The sequence below is a fragment of the Lynx rufus genome, unplaced genomic scaffold (genome assembly GCF_022079265.1).
Source record: "Lynx rufus isolate CCGP_SWC_20201006 ecotype Redwood Valley unplaced genomic scaffold, mLynRuf1.p SCAF_15, whole genome shotgun sequence".
Lineage (NCBI taxonomy): Eukaryota > Metazoa > Chordata > Mammalia > Carnivora > Felidae > Lynx > Lynx rufus.
Window position 1 is genome coordinate 47547338 of NW_025814829.1, and position 14139 is coordinate 47561476.

Below are 14139 nucleotides of genomic sequence, written 5' to 3' on the forward strand. Positions count from 1 at the left end.
CACTACAAATACCAACAATTAGTGGGTGTGTGCATGTCTGTATACATACATAATACACATTTTTGCATATGTGAATACCTGTAGAAAACACACAGCTTAAAGACATCAATATCATATAAACTCTATTTGTGAAGCCTAACACATCTCAAAAAAAATTAATTAAAAAAAAAAAAAACAACCCTGTGCTGACACGATTAGCTACTCCATTCAACTGGTGTGAGGTATCTGAGGCATGCTGCATCTGAACTCTTATCACGCTATTTGGGGTGTGCTATCCTGTGAAGCAGTTCATATGAAACTGCTGAAACCTTCTGAAATGACAGGACAAACTTTACGTATCAGAAGCTTAAATAAATGAGGAAAACAGAATGGCAAAGACACAATTCATATTTATTTTGGAACAAAAGCTCATCCTAAAAATTCTTCGTCAACCATCCAGAAGTAGCCCAGCTTCTACCAACTAAGCAGTTATTTACTGTAGCAACTTCATCACCAAGATTACCAAAATTTTCCACATGCTTCTACCAGTCTGTGTATTTGTTGTTACCTGGGCAACACTCTAAAAGGGCTTTTACCTTTACAGAACTGAGAGGTCAAAAAGAACTAAAGCTTCTTCAAATTGACTGTGCATCATCTTACTTAGAAGCAGTAAAGTGTGAAATCATCTGAAGACAGAAAAGCTTGAGAGCTATCACCAGTCAATCTGATTGACAGACATACCTTACTGTCACTTATGTTCATTTCTAGCCATCTAATTCACCTGTGGAACAAGGCAAGGTCCATCCAGGACTTCAAAACATCCTCAGTCATACAGCCTGTCAAATAGCATAAATGCTGAAATTCTTTGAGTAAAAAAATAAATAAAAATAAAAATCTATCAATCCCTCACATCTGGATGTCATATAAAATACTTTGCCTTGATGCCCTAAATTCTGAAAGCTAGTCAGCCCAGTCATGGATCTGTAAAGACTACCTTTCTCCCTGAACCAGATCTGCCTCCAAAAACTAAGATCCATCCATTCTGAAATCACATTTTAAAGGCACTTTGAAAATACTTTCAAAACTGCTCCCTCCTCTACTACAGCCAATTTGATGCTATCTGGCAAAACAAAAAATAATAGTATCTCCTCACAAAGAAAATATTTTCCCTTACTTTCCAATAGTTTTAGGATTGGAAAACACAAGGTTGCTTCCTTAACACTAATAATTTTTCCCTTCAGCTTTTACTGTAAGAATACTCAAGTGTTCTCTGGGTCATATTCTAATCAGGAGCAAGGCATATATATAAAGCCTAATGTTAAGAAGTACTACTAGATGACTCCAGAGTCAAAAAGGAAAGATAAACTGAAAAGCAGAAAGGAAAACTGGCATTTAAGGCTCTTCACCATCTGATGCTCTTTCTTGCTTAGTCCTTTCCCTCTTGATCTTTGATCACCCTTGGCCCCTGGTATAGAAAGGCCTTTCTTTACATACTATTTGTCCTATTTCCACATGTCCAAATCCTACCTATTCTTCAAAGCACGGTTAAAATGTCACCTCTTCCCTTATCCTTACAACCAAAAGTAATCGCCCCCTCCTGTCTCTAAATTCTTAGAGTGCCTTATCTTTATTTCTTTACCACACATTACTTTCTGCCTTATAGTAGCTTTGTTTCCATATCTAATCCCTACATAAACATAAAGGCCTTAGGGTCAAAGTCCATGCCTTATTCAAACTCTATTCCAACTGCTTAACCAATGTCTTGCACATAGTAAGCGCTTCAACTGAGCTACATAAATGGCTTGGGTTAGTAGAGAAGTCCACTAGAAATAAGGCCAGATTACTAGGATTCTGGAGACCTGGCTTTACTAGTAACTAGCCATCGGACCTTGAACTTCAACATTTTGGTATGTTCACCTGCAAAGAGGAGAGGGTAGACCAAACCAGTTTTTAAATATAGACTGTTATCTATCATTAGCTGGCTATAAAATCAATTTGGGAGTCCAAACCCAGCATTTTTTTAAATAAATGAAGTGTAATAGAAAACATCAAAGTGTGTTGTAGGCAGTAGTGCGCAGAAAATGTTTAAAAACTGGCTATACGAAGCGGAGAAAAAGGCCCTGAACTATATACTTCTACATGCTCTCACACCACGGCCAATTTCAAGCTCATGTCACTGAACATGGAGCGAGGGAGGAAGACAAAGCCACACTGCTTCTACAAGCCAGTACAATGAGCCAGTTCCAGCAAGGTCCTGAAAAGATAAGTATAGTTTTGCCAAATTTTCAACTTTGTACACAGGCACATGGGGTGGGTGGGGGAGTGTTAAGGTATAAAACATGTTTCTTATTGTAAGTTCCAGTCAAAACAGTTTCATAAATGTTCAGCTGAACAATCTCCTAGTCTCTTCCATGTGTCCTCCACAATGCAATAAATCTTACTCTGAGTTTGGTTATATACATAATCTCTTTACCACCAAAATGTATTTCTCCTCAGAAATGAGAGTTACAGAGATCCCTATTGATATCAACAGACAGCAACTTACAGGGAGTGGAAATCTGGCTTAGGAAGTATCAGCAAAGGGCCAAGGTTCTCAGCCTTTGTTCAGCCCCACACACCTTAGGGACAAAACACACTCCTACTAGTAACAGTGGTTCATTTAGCAAAGGGTTAGGGGAGAAAGGAGGAGAGGAAGAGAAAATATATAATATGAAAAAAAAATCCAAGTAATTGTGACATTTGTGCCCATGCCCCCACCCCACTGAGAACCCTAGGTACAGAAAAAAACAGTGCTATAAAAAAGTTAATTTCTATATTTGATGTTTTCCAGCCAAATTCTCCAGCACAAGCTTGCATCCCCAAACAAGACCTCCCATTTCTGAGAATTCCCTACTAGAATTAAGTTTTTGCCATGGACTAGAGACATGTACTTGTTGAATTTAGAACAGGCAATGAGGGAAAAAAGAAAAAAATAAAACAGCACATCCAACAGTTGATACTCTGGGAAAATTAGGCTTTTATTGAAAAAAAAAAAACTTTATTTCTTATTTAAGCTTACTAAACTAGGTAAGGAGAGGGGAAGTTTCTTGAATATATTCTTGGCTGTTCTAGACAACAACACAGTCTGTAACCAGATTTTTCATGAGTGTTTATAAAGAATTGTGTTTTCTATTTTTTTTTATTTTTTTTTTCAACGTTTATTTATTTTTTTGGGGACAGAGAGAGACAGAGCATGAACGGGGTAGGGGCAGAGAGAGAGGGAGACACAGAATCGGAAACAGGCTCTAGGCTCCGAGCCATCAGCCCAGAGCCCGACGCGGGGCTCGAACTCACGGACCGCGAGATCGTGACCTGGCTGAAGTCGGACGCTTAACCGACTGAGCCACCCAGGCGCCCCCTGTTTTCTATTTTTAAAGCTATTTAGAAAACAAGAAGGCTCAGAATTTCAAATAATCGTAGCCCAAATCTAACTCCACATCAACTAATTATATGCCTAGAAGCTTCCATGGAAAATCCCCAAAAATTACACCAAAAAGTACCAAAATCTGACAAAAAGGAGTCAGCATGAGCACAAACGTGCTATCCTCAATTATGGCATCCTACCTGTTGAATGAGTGAATATGGAAAGTAAATGAAATATGAAAAGTTGAATGTTGAGATACAAGTTCTGCTAAATTCCATGAACTCTTCCTTATTAGCGGTTCACTGACATTCATGTATTTATACCCAATCTCAAATACTGACCAAAGTGAAAATTATTCACCACTCTGAAAAGGCACAAGTCAAGAAAGGCCTTCTTCCATGTTCACAGTATTAAATCTCTCCTCCAAAATGTATGTTTTACCATAACTCAGGCTCAAGTCAGTACTTTCTCTGCCTCCACTGTTAGTCATGGCAAATGCTCATAAGACTATCTTCATAAGAAGCTGAGCTACTTTTGCAATACCAGAGGCTGGAACAGCTTTTTCTGCTGGTCAGACTCAGACCCGGTGGCTGACCTATTCCTACAAAGCAAGAGCTATATATGTGCATTAACTCATTAAAACTTGTGAGACATAGCAAAAACAAAAACAAAAAAACAAAAAAAACAACAAAAAACGCTCTGTGCCTGGGAATCCCACAGACTACAGTTTCTACTTTATTCTCTAAACACCCTCTTTCTAGCCATAATCATCCCCACACCTCTTCAAGACAATGGTAGGATGGAACGCAGATCCAGTTCTATACCCTCAACGCAAGAAATTTTTGCTAGTTAGCTACTACTGTCTTCAAAGTTAATCTCTTGAACTTGGCTGTCTCCCACTCATAATATTTTTGCTTGGCACAACAGAATTCCTTAACTATTCCATTAAGAATGGATAAAAGGACTTTCAGCTTTAATTCTGTATCATCTGAGTTCAAATAAATATAGAACTGAGTTGAAATCTGGGTTAAAGCAAAGAAAAATTTTTTAATTACAACTTTTTACAAGTCACAAATTTTACGCTGGTAAGCTGATAAACATGAAAACTTTTTTCATATGCCTTATAAAATTGTTTCATTCAAAAAATAGTATAATAACTACTAGAGTGAAAAGAAAACTATCTAAATCATGAAACAGGAACAAAAGGAACAAAAACTCTCAGAATAGCAAAACCATAATACTGTATATTAAAGTCCCCATCAAATAACTCAGGCCAAAAAACAACAACAACAACTTCACACATGTACTGTCACACCTTTTTATGCTAGGTGGTTTATTCACCACATGTCCCAATAGTACTGGGATCTACTACCTTGTTTCCAGCTTTCTAGAATATAATGTAGGCTACATAACATGTTCTCATATCAGCATTGCCCAACTACATCCACTTCTCCCAAGATGACTTATTAATACATAATATCAGAGCACATTTTGAATTAATATACACACCAGTCTAACTCACAGTCTCAACTAACTCACCAAACAGGTGAGCATTTAAATACAAACGGATGAAATTCATCTGGTCTTGCTCCTTTGCAATTTCATTGTGAGTTTCACATGGGGCTCTTTCTTGAGATAATGAATCATAGGCCAGTTTTCCAGTGCTAGCAGCTGGTGGACCAATATTTTCCATGGACAAAATCCACTTCCAATTTGACTACAAGCAAACTTCATTTTTTATTTTCTGACATCATAGTATTGGCTATTCTACAGTACAGAAGCCATATGTAAACACTGCTATAAGAAAAGTCAGAATGTTTTCTTGAAATTGTGTTTTCAGAACTGTAATAAGCAACCACCTACCTCCCACCAAGTACAAGAAAATTTAAGTGTATTAAAAATCCCTAAACCTTCCAGTACTAAAATGCAGGCCTTGAAATCAGTTTCCAGTCACCGCTGAAATCTCTCCAGCAAGCAAAAGTTCTCCTTACCACTAATTAGCATAATGAGGTTGGCTCTTCTCCTCACTTGCAGGAAACCCTCAACTCTGCAAGTGACCACCTATGTTTTGGTACATTTTCTAAGATAATCGTGAGAGCTACAAGGAGAATACACAAGCACCTAGACGCACTGCCCCAGGGTCAGAAACAAACCCTGTCAGTCCAGTCCTCTAGCACTCGGCCACCTTCTGCTGGCTGGTAGCCCCTTTCCACATGCTGACGCACTGCCCAGCCCTGCACCGTTGGCGACCCGTGCAAAGTACTAGACCAGTCTCAGAAACTTTGACTCAGTTATCAGGACACTAAGCACCCACACCTGGACGGAGGACTTTCGCGGCCAGGAGGTCAACTCTGAAGCGGGGCATTCCTTGCAGGTAGAGATCTGCCCAGGACGCAGCCCCTCCCAGACTGCAAAACCACAAGCATCAACAGCAAAAGCGGAGCAAAGTGCCGGGCGGAGGCAGGGGGAGCGCGAGGGCGAAAGCGGTCACGAACAGAAGCCTGTGTGGGTAAGCAAATACCCCAACCACACGCCCCCCGGACGCGGGGCTGCAGGGACCTCGAGCCAGGCGGCAGGCAAGGCGCAGCGGCGGAGGCGGCGGCACTGTCAGGAGGGCACAGCTGGGGGCGAGCGCCCAAGTCCCCACCCCGCCCCCAGGTGAGGGGCGCCCCGACTCCGCCCGGGCCGGGAGAAGCGACCAGCAGGCAGAGCTGTGGGGTCCAGGAAGCGACCGACAGTCCCGGAGCCCCGGTGCCCTCCTCCCCGCAGTCCTCTCGCATCCCGTGCTCGGCCCGGCCCCCACACCGACCCTCCCACGGCTCAGCCCCGGCGCCAACACCCCCGGCCCGGCCCGCGGCTCCTTGCCGCCCGGCCGCCAACCCGCCCCTAGGAGGCCGCCCTCGCCTCACCTCCTCACGTCTCAGCGGGCAGGGCCGGAACAACTCTGCCAGGCGCCCACGTCCCACCCGCCGCTCCGCGCTCTGCGGCCGGGCCCGTCCCGTTCACTCCGTGGCCGCCAGAGCCCTGGGAGGGCGGAGGGAGCAAGGCGGAGGGAGCGAAGAGGGGGGGAGAGGGGGACCGCCCGGCAGGAAGAGGCGAGGGAGGGGGCGGGCCGAGGAGGAGGCGGGCCGGGAGCGCGCGCGTCAGGGCCCCTCGGCGCGGCGTGCGCGCTCCTGAGGGCGGAGGCGCCTTCTCTGCCCTCGGGGGCGGCGCGCACGCGCGTACACGTCCCTGCCTGGCGGAGGTTGGGCAGGGGGCGGGGGAGCGAAGACCTGATAGAACCTGGGTAGTAAGAATAGGGACCCGGAAAAGGGCGGGAGGCCCTCGCCTAGCGTTAGAACCCTCCGGGGAGGTAACCGCGCACTTGGGGCCAGCCGGTTCGAGCGCGTTGAGGGGCCTCCCCGGGCCCCGGTCAGGGTAGGTGACGGCCCTGCCCAGTGCTTAGCCAGTTCTTAGATAATTCTAAGTTTGGGGCGATTGTGTTCCTGCTCAGGAACCTGGTTTACGTGTCTTCACTCTTAATGCACAGTAATCCTCAGGGAAGTCACCTTAAACAATAACTTTTTCTCGCCAGTTTCTCTTCTGTGCCTTTCTCAAGGTGTCTTGTGTGCTTGCGAAGCACTCCCTTCCTGGTTCGTCGTGTGGGACTCGGGAGATAGAAGAGGGAAAATACCTGCTGTGTACTTATAGGTAGAAAACTGGCCCTCATTTTATTCTTGGGAGTAGATAGACATAGTAGAGTGAAAAGAAACCAACTCTTTCTCTTCTACAAGTATTGTGTACTGAGCCTTCAAGTGTAGGTATCCTCCTTCCTAGATCCTGCAGCCAGAAATGAACTGTAAATTTTCCTAATTTCCATAGCACTTTGTTTCTATCGGTTTGTGGCACCGCATATATTCAACCTTATCTAGGTAAATCTGTGCAATATTTTATCCCTCTAGAGAATCCTTGAGGACCTGCTTCATTCATTTTTCTATCTTACACAATGCCTAGCAGAGTGCCTGACTCACAGGAAGTACTCCATAAATGCAATTGTATGAATAAATGCCTTTGGTGCAGCAAGCTTTCAGTGTATGTCCAATGATTTGAGCTCTAGAATGAATTGTTTAGTTTAAAATACTCCCCCCTCTGTCCCCCTTCAATTCCCCTGCTCTCGTTTCCCCAATTAGATCCGAAAACTGCTCTGAGACATATGATATTTGTCCAAAGGTCCCTCTCTCTTTTTTTTTTTTTAACTTTTCCTGATTTAAATGTCTAGAGATACTAGGACATATCAAGAGTATTACAACTATTCTCTGTTTCCCCTACCCTTCTGGGCTCCTTCCCAGAAGGTCCTTTAACCTCTGTATTCCAAGAGTCTACCTAGCTCTGGCCCTGACTCAGTAAATGCTGGAAGTTTGATATTTAATAAAATTAGGCTTAGAACAACTCAAATCATCTGTATCTATTAATAAACAAGTACCTATTAGTAAATAAGCTGATAAGTACCAAACCTCTACTAAATAAAGTACACGTAAAGTTACACTGGGGACCATGAGGAAGTCAACAGATGAAAGACATAGTTTCTACCTTCTGACAGCCTCTCACTGGACAGAAGCTTTTTGACAAAAAGGGCAAACTCTGACCTATGGCCACATGTTACACCTCTGATCACCAGGGGTCATTGTGCAAAACTGAACTGTTCTTCACAATAGAACTTAGATAAGAGATGCCATAAGAGAACCTAGATAAGAGACAAGTCACAACAGAACCTAAATAAGAGACGGTGAGGGTGATTCGGTGTAAACTCATCCTCACCACCAAGAAAACAATTTTAAGTACATGCCAAAGAATAAATAAGAGCATCCTTCATATAATGTGTGCTGCTCACTTCTCTCCCTGCTATGGCTTCCTTTGCCATTAGCAAATACTAGCAGCCCTAGTCCTTGAAAGAGCTAAAGCTCTCACTTTGGAGGAGGGTATTATGAGCATGGCTCATAATATGACAGAAACTAGTAGCCTAGGTCCAGATCTAATGCACAAACATGTTGGGTTTTGTTTTGTTTTGTTTTGTTTTGTTTTGTTTTGTTCGGCCTACACAGTACTTAAACTAGCCAAAGTTAATGTTAAAAGCCAGAAGATTTCATAGGCATTCTCTTTTAAAGATTTGGAAACAGCGGACCTACATAGTGACAATTGGCTGGCTACAGGACATGTGTTCTCTCCTCAAAGTCTCTGTATTCCCTGGTGTACCTTATCTTACCCTGTTTCTTTCAGGTGGGCCTGCAATTCCCAATTTGATAATATTGGGCACCTGGGTGGCTCAGTCAAGCATCTGACTCTTGATTTCAGCTCAGGTCACGATCTCAAGGTTCGTGAGTTAGAGCCCTGCATGACAGCACAGAGCCTGCTTGGGATTCTCTTTCTCTCTCTGCTCCTCCCTCACTCATGTTCTCTCTCAAAATAAATAAATAAATAAATAAACTTTTTAAAAAATGATAAAATTTAGGGGTGCCTGGGTGGCTCAGTTGGTTAAGTGCCTGACTTTGGCTCAGGTCATGATCTCATGGTTCGCGGGTTCAAGCCCCATGTCAGGCTGAGCTGACAGCTCGGAGCCTGGAGCCTGCTTCAGATTCTGTATCTCCCTCTCTCTGCCCCAACTTCACTTGTGCTCTCTCAAAAATAAATAAACATTAAGAAAAAACTTTTTTTTTAATTTTTTTTTCAACGTTTATTTATTTTTGGGACAGAGAGACACAGAGCATGAACGGGGGAGGGGCAGAGAGAGAGGGAGACACAGAATCGGAAACAGGCTCCAGGCTCTGAGCCATCAGCCCAGAGCCCGACGCGGGGCTCGAACTCACGGACCGCGAGATCGTGACCTGGCTGAAGTCGGACGCTTAACCGACTGCGCCACCCAGGCGCCCCAAGAAAAAACTTTTTAAAAATTATAAAATTTTATAATATCAAAACCAAGAAATAAGTTACATATTGAACAAAATGGAAGAATTTATTTATTTTTAATTTTTTAATGTTTATTTCTGAGAGAGAGAGGGAGGTACAGAATCTGAAGCAGGCTCCAGGCTCCGAGCTGCCAATAGAGCTCAACGTAGGGCTCCAACTCAGGAGCCTTGAGATCATGACCTGAGCCAAAGTCAGATGCTCGACTGAGCCACCCAGGCACCCCTGGAAGAATTTAAATCATGGTATTTAATGGCGGGAAATGTATATCTTTTATATTGGGCATTGTTGGTTGACTCCCCAGCATGCATTTCTACCCCTCTGCAATTGTGAGGCAGCTAATGATTTGAATGGGAAAAGCTCCGGCTCCAGCTCCAGGTGTGGGCCCTAATTGATTCCATAACTAGCCTAATCTGGTCTCCACCTAACTCTGTCAAGGGTAGACACTAATGCAGATCTAAAGTGGCCCAATCATAAGAAAGGCCAGATCTCATGTTTATTGGGAGAAGGAAAGTGCCCTGTTTCCTACTCTGGTTAGTGTGATAGATGAACCTAAGTCCTATAATTACTGTGGCCACTTTGCTACCATGAGGGAAGCCAGCCTGAGGATAAAGCCGACATATAATAGAAAAGCTCAAACCCAGCTTGAAGCCTACCCCTTTCCAGATTTACTAAGTTTCCTGGGCCAATAAGCTTTCTGGACTGTTTAAAAAGTTCAAATCTGGGGCACCTGGGTGGCTCAGTTAAGCATCTGACTATTGATTTTGGCTCAGGTCATGATCTCATGGTTCATGAAATCAAGCCAGGCATCAGGGCTCCCTGTTAATAGCTCAGAGCCTGCCTGGGATTCTCTCTCTTCTCTCTCTCTGCCCTTCCACTTCTCACACACTCTCTCTCTCTCAAAATAAATAAACATTAAAAAATTTTCAAACCTGGCATTTTATTGCTTGCAGCCAAAGTTAAGTTTTCCATGCAAGTTACAAAAGAAAAGGCATTATCCGGTTCTTCTAAGGATACATTTTCAATGGATCAATAGGTAACAACCTGCTTGGTAACAGTGTAAAGGGTCTTGAAGGTAACCACCCCCCAAAACTCTCTGACTAGGTTACTTGATGCCCGAGAATTCATCACTATACTTTCTTTTTAACAACTTAAATCCTGTGCCCTCTTTAAATCTACTTTCCCTGAGAAGAGGACTTCATGACTCTAATCAGTAATCTTGTATAAATGAGTTTATCATATGGTTTTTGAGTGGTTTTTTACTAGTGGGAAGATTAAAAAAGAGACGCTAAGAATCTGAGAGATCAAAGGTGTCATAGAGGAGACTATAGATACAGAAAACAAACTTTTATGTTTCAGTTTTATGTAGGGCTGAAACTCAGAGTAATTCAGGCAAATCATACTAAGCCCAAATGATAAAGCAAACCTATATTAAAATCACACTTTTAAAATTAAATAGGAACAAAATTAGGGGCACCTGGGTAGCTCAGTCGGTTAAGTGTTTGGCTTTTGATTTTGGCTCAGGTCATGAATATGTGTCATGGGTTTGAGCTCCGCATCAGGCTCTGTGCTCGTGGCACAGCACCTGCCTAGGATATTCATTCTCTCTCTCTCTCTCTCTCTCTCTCTCTCTCTCTCTCTCTCTCTCTCTCCCTCCCTCCCTCCCTCCCTCCCTCCTCCTCCTCCTCCTCCTCTCTCTCTCTCTCTCTCTCTCTCTCTCTGCCTTTCCCCTGCTTGCTCACTCTCTCTCTCAGAAATAAACATTTTTAAAAAGAACAAAATCAGTATATATGTAGGGATCAGAAAATTTTCTCAGCAGTAAAGTAGGCAGAGCCATAAATCTCTCTGAAAAAGAATAAATGTACAATTTTTGTAATTTGATAAATAGAAAGTACACATACCAGAAACTGTTTTTCCCATACTTTGCGGCAAGTATCCAACATCCATCTCACCATCAGAGTCCTCTACTTTGATCTAGGCCAGTGATTCTCTTTAACATACAACAAAATCACTCTGGGAGTTTATTATTAGAAAACGTAGACCTCTATGTTCAATCTCTAAGAGATTTAGGGGACTCAGGACTTCTTTTATTTTAACTCTTTATTACAAAAATGTTTAAGCACGTAAAAAGTAGAGAGAACAGTATCAGTCTTCAGGTGCTACTCAGCTTGGAAAATGATCAATATATGCCCAATCTCCTCTTCCCCACCCCTCATGTGGATTTCACCCATAAATTCTTCATTACATAGTTCTAAAAGATAAGAATTTGTTTTTTTTTTTTGCAATCAAGAAAATCCAGAATGTGGGAAACTCGACAGGGCCAACCACCAAATTCCTTCAACAAATAAATTACATAAACAAAAACAGAAAGAAGGATGTCTTGAACTTGCTTGTTGATTTTGTTTTTAACAGCTTCATGTGATATAAATGACACATATAAATGACATGTGATAGACTGCAATTTATTTATGTATTTATTTATTTATTTATTTCCTTCCAATATAGTGTACATACAGTGTTATATTAGTTTCAGGTACACAATATAGTGATTTAACAATTCCATACATCACCATTGCTCATCACCACAAGTGCACTCCTTAATCCCCATCACGTATTTAACCCATCCCCCTTCACACCTTCCCTATGGTAACCATCAGTTTGTTCTCTATAGTCAAGAGTCTGTCTCTTGGTTTGCCTTTCTTTTTTTCCTTTGTTCATTTTGTTTTGTTTCTTAAATTCCGCATCTGAGTGAAATCATGTGGTATTTGTCTTTCTCTGACTTATTTAGCTTAGCATTATACTCTCTGGCTCTATCCATGTCATTGCAAATAGGAGCATTTTATTTTTTATGGCTGAGTAATATTTCAATGTATGTGTATACCACACCTTTTTTCATTCGTCTATTGGGCTGCCCCCATAATTTGGCTATTGTAAATAATGCCATTATAAACATAGGGGAACATGTATCCCTTTGAATTAGTGTTTTTGTATTTTGGCAATAAATACCCAGTAGTGCAATTCTTGGATCATAGGGTAATTCTACATTAAACGTTTGGAAGAACCTCCATACTTTTTTCCCTAGTGGCTGCACTAATTTGCATTCCCACCAACAGTGTAAGAGGGCTTCCCGTTCTCTGCATCCTCACCAATAACTGTTGTTTCCTGTGTTGTTAATTTTGGCCATTCTAACAGTTGTGAGGTGATATCTCACTGTAGTTTTGATTTGCATTTCCCTGATGATGAGTGTCGTTGAGCATCCTTTCATGTGCTCTTGGCCATCTGTGTGTCTTCTTTGGAGAAATGTCTGCTCATGTCTTCTCCCCATTGTTAAATTGGATTACTTGATTTTGGTGTCTTGGGTTGTATAAGTTCTTTATATATTTTGGATACTAACCCTTTATTGGATATGTTATTTGCAAATATCTTCTCCCATTCAGTAGGTTGCCCTTTGGTTTGTTCATCATTTCCTTCACTGTGCAGAGACTTTTTATTCTGATGTAGTCCCAATAGTTTATTTTTGCTTTTATTTCCCTTGCCTCAAGAGACATATCTAGAAAAGCATTGCTGTGACTGATGTCAGAGACATTAATGCCTGTGCTCTCTTCTAGGATTTTTATGGTTTCAAGTCTCACAGTTATGTCTTTAATCCATGCTGAGTTTATTTTTGTGTATGGTGTGAAAAAGTGGTCCAGTTTCATTCTTTTGAATGTGTCTACACATATTTCTACACATATTTAGCGTATTCAATTTGACAAGTTTTGAGATATGTATACACCTATGGAATCATCACCAGAGTCAAAATAGTGAACATATCCATTACCCAAAACACTTCCCTTGGGCCTCTTTGTAATTTCTCTCTCCCACTCTCTCTCCCATCCTCATGTAACCACTGATCTGCTGTCACTATAGATAAGTTTGCATTTTTTAGACTTTTCTATAAATGGAATTGTACAATATGCATTCTGTTTTGTGTTGCTTCTTTCACCTGGCGTACTTATTCTGAGATTCATCCACGTTGTTGCATGTATCAGCGGTCATTGTCTTTTAGTCTTCCAGTCTCATAGCATGTTCCCTATTCCAATTGGGCTTCAGCATGTACTTGGCTTCAGCTCCCCCTAATGCTCTGGTTTTCTGTTTTCCCTTTCCTAGAACCTGGGAATTTCCTGTCTTGCTTTAAAATTTTTTTTTAATGGTTATTTATTTTTGAGAGAGAGAGAGAGAGAGAGAGAGAGAGAGAGAGACAGAGTGTGAGTGGGGGAGGGGCAGAGAGAGAGGGAGACAGAATCCAAAGCAGGCTCCAAGTTCTGAGCTGTTAGCACAGAGCCTGACGTGGGGCTCGAACTCATGAACCATGATCATGACCTGAGCCAAAGTCGGCAACCAACTGAGCCACCCAGGCAACCCCCAGCTTTTAAAATATTGAAGTTGGAAATATATATTTTCCTCAAATTTTTAGGTTATTATCTAGCATTCTAGATTGGATTACTTTTTCTTAACAATGTAGAAAAATGGTTAAAAAGTAACTTCTTTTTTAACAATGTGAAGAAACAATTGAAAAGGAACTCTATGTTTTAATAATGGAAAGAAACTACATAGTCAAAGGGGGAGCCTGCCTCTGTTGATGTTGTGTCAGCCATTTTAGCAGACTTCTTGTTCCCTGATGCATTCCCTACAAGAGGCACACAAACATAGCTCTGGCAGTGACCCCAAGTTCCCTTGAAGTACTTGCCACAGGCCTAGAATTTAGATTTTGGCCATATCAGAAATATTCCTTAAATACATATGTTTTGCAGAAAAGCAACTTCAAAAATTACAAA

General features: G+C 41.9%; 1 protein-coding gene across 5 annotated transcripts in view; it reads right to left on the reverse strand.

Moving 5' to 3' along the window:
* RABGAP1L (RAB GTPase activating protein 1 like) overlaps nt 1-6445 on the reverse strand; it is a 770330-nt gene extending 763885 nt beyond the window's left edge. For 3 of the 5 annotated variants that reach the window (XM_047076973.1, XM_047076974.1, XM_047076971.1), the window contains exon 1: nt 6292-6436. The gene's annotated coding sequence lies outside the window, so the exon portion shown is untranslated. Of the gene's footprint in view, nt 1-6291 lie in introns of all 5 variants that reach the window. The other 2 variants (XM_047076975.1, XM_047076976.1) reach the window with 2 other exon arrangements.
* Nucleotides 6446-14139: the final 7694 nt, after the last annotated feature.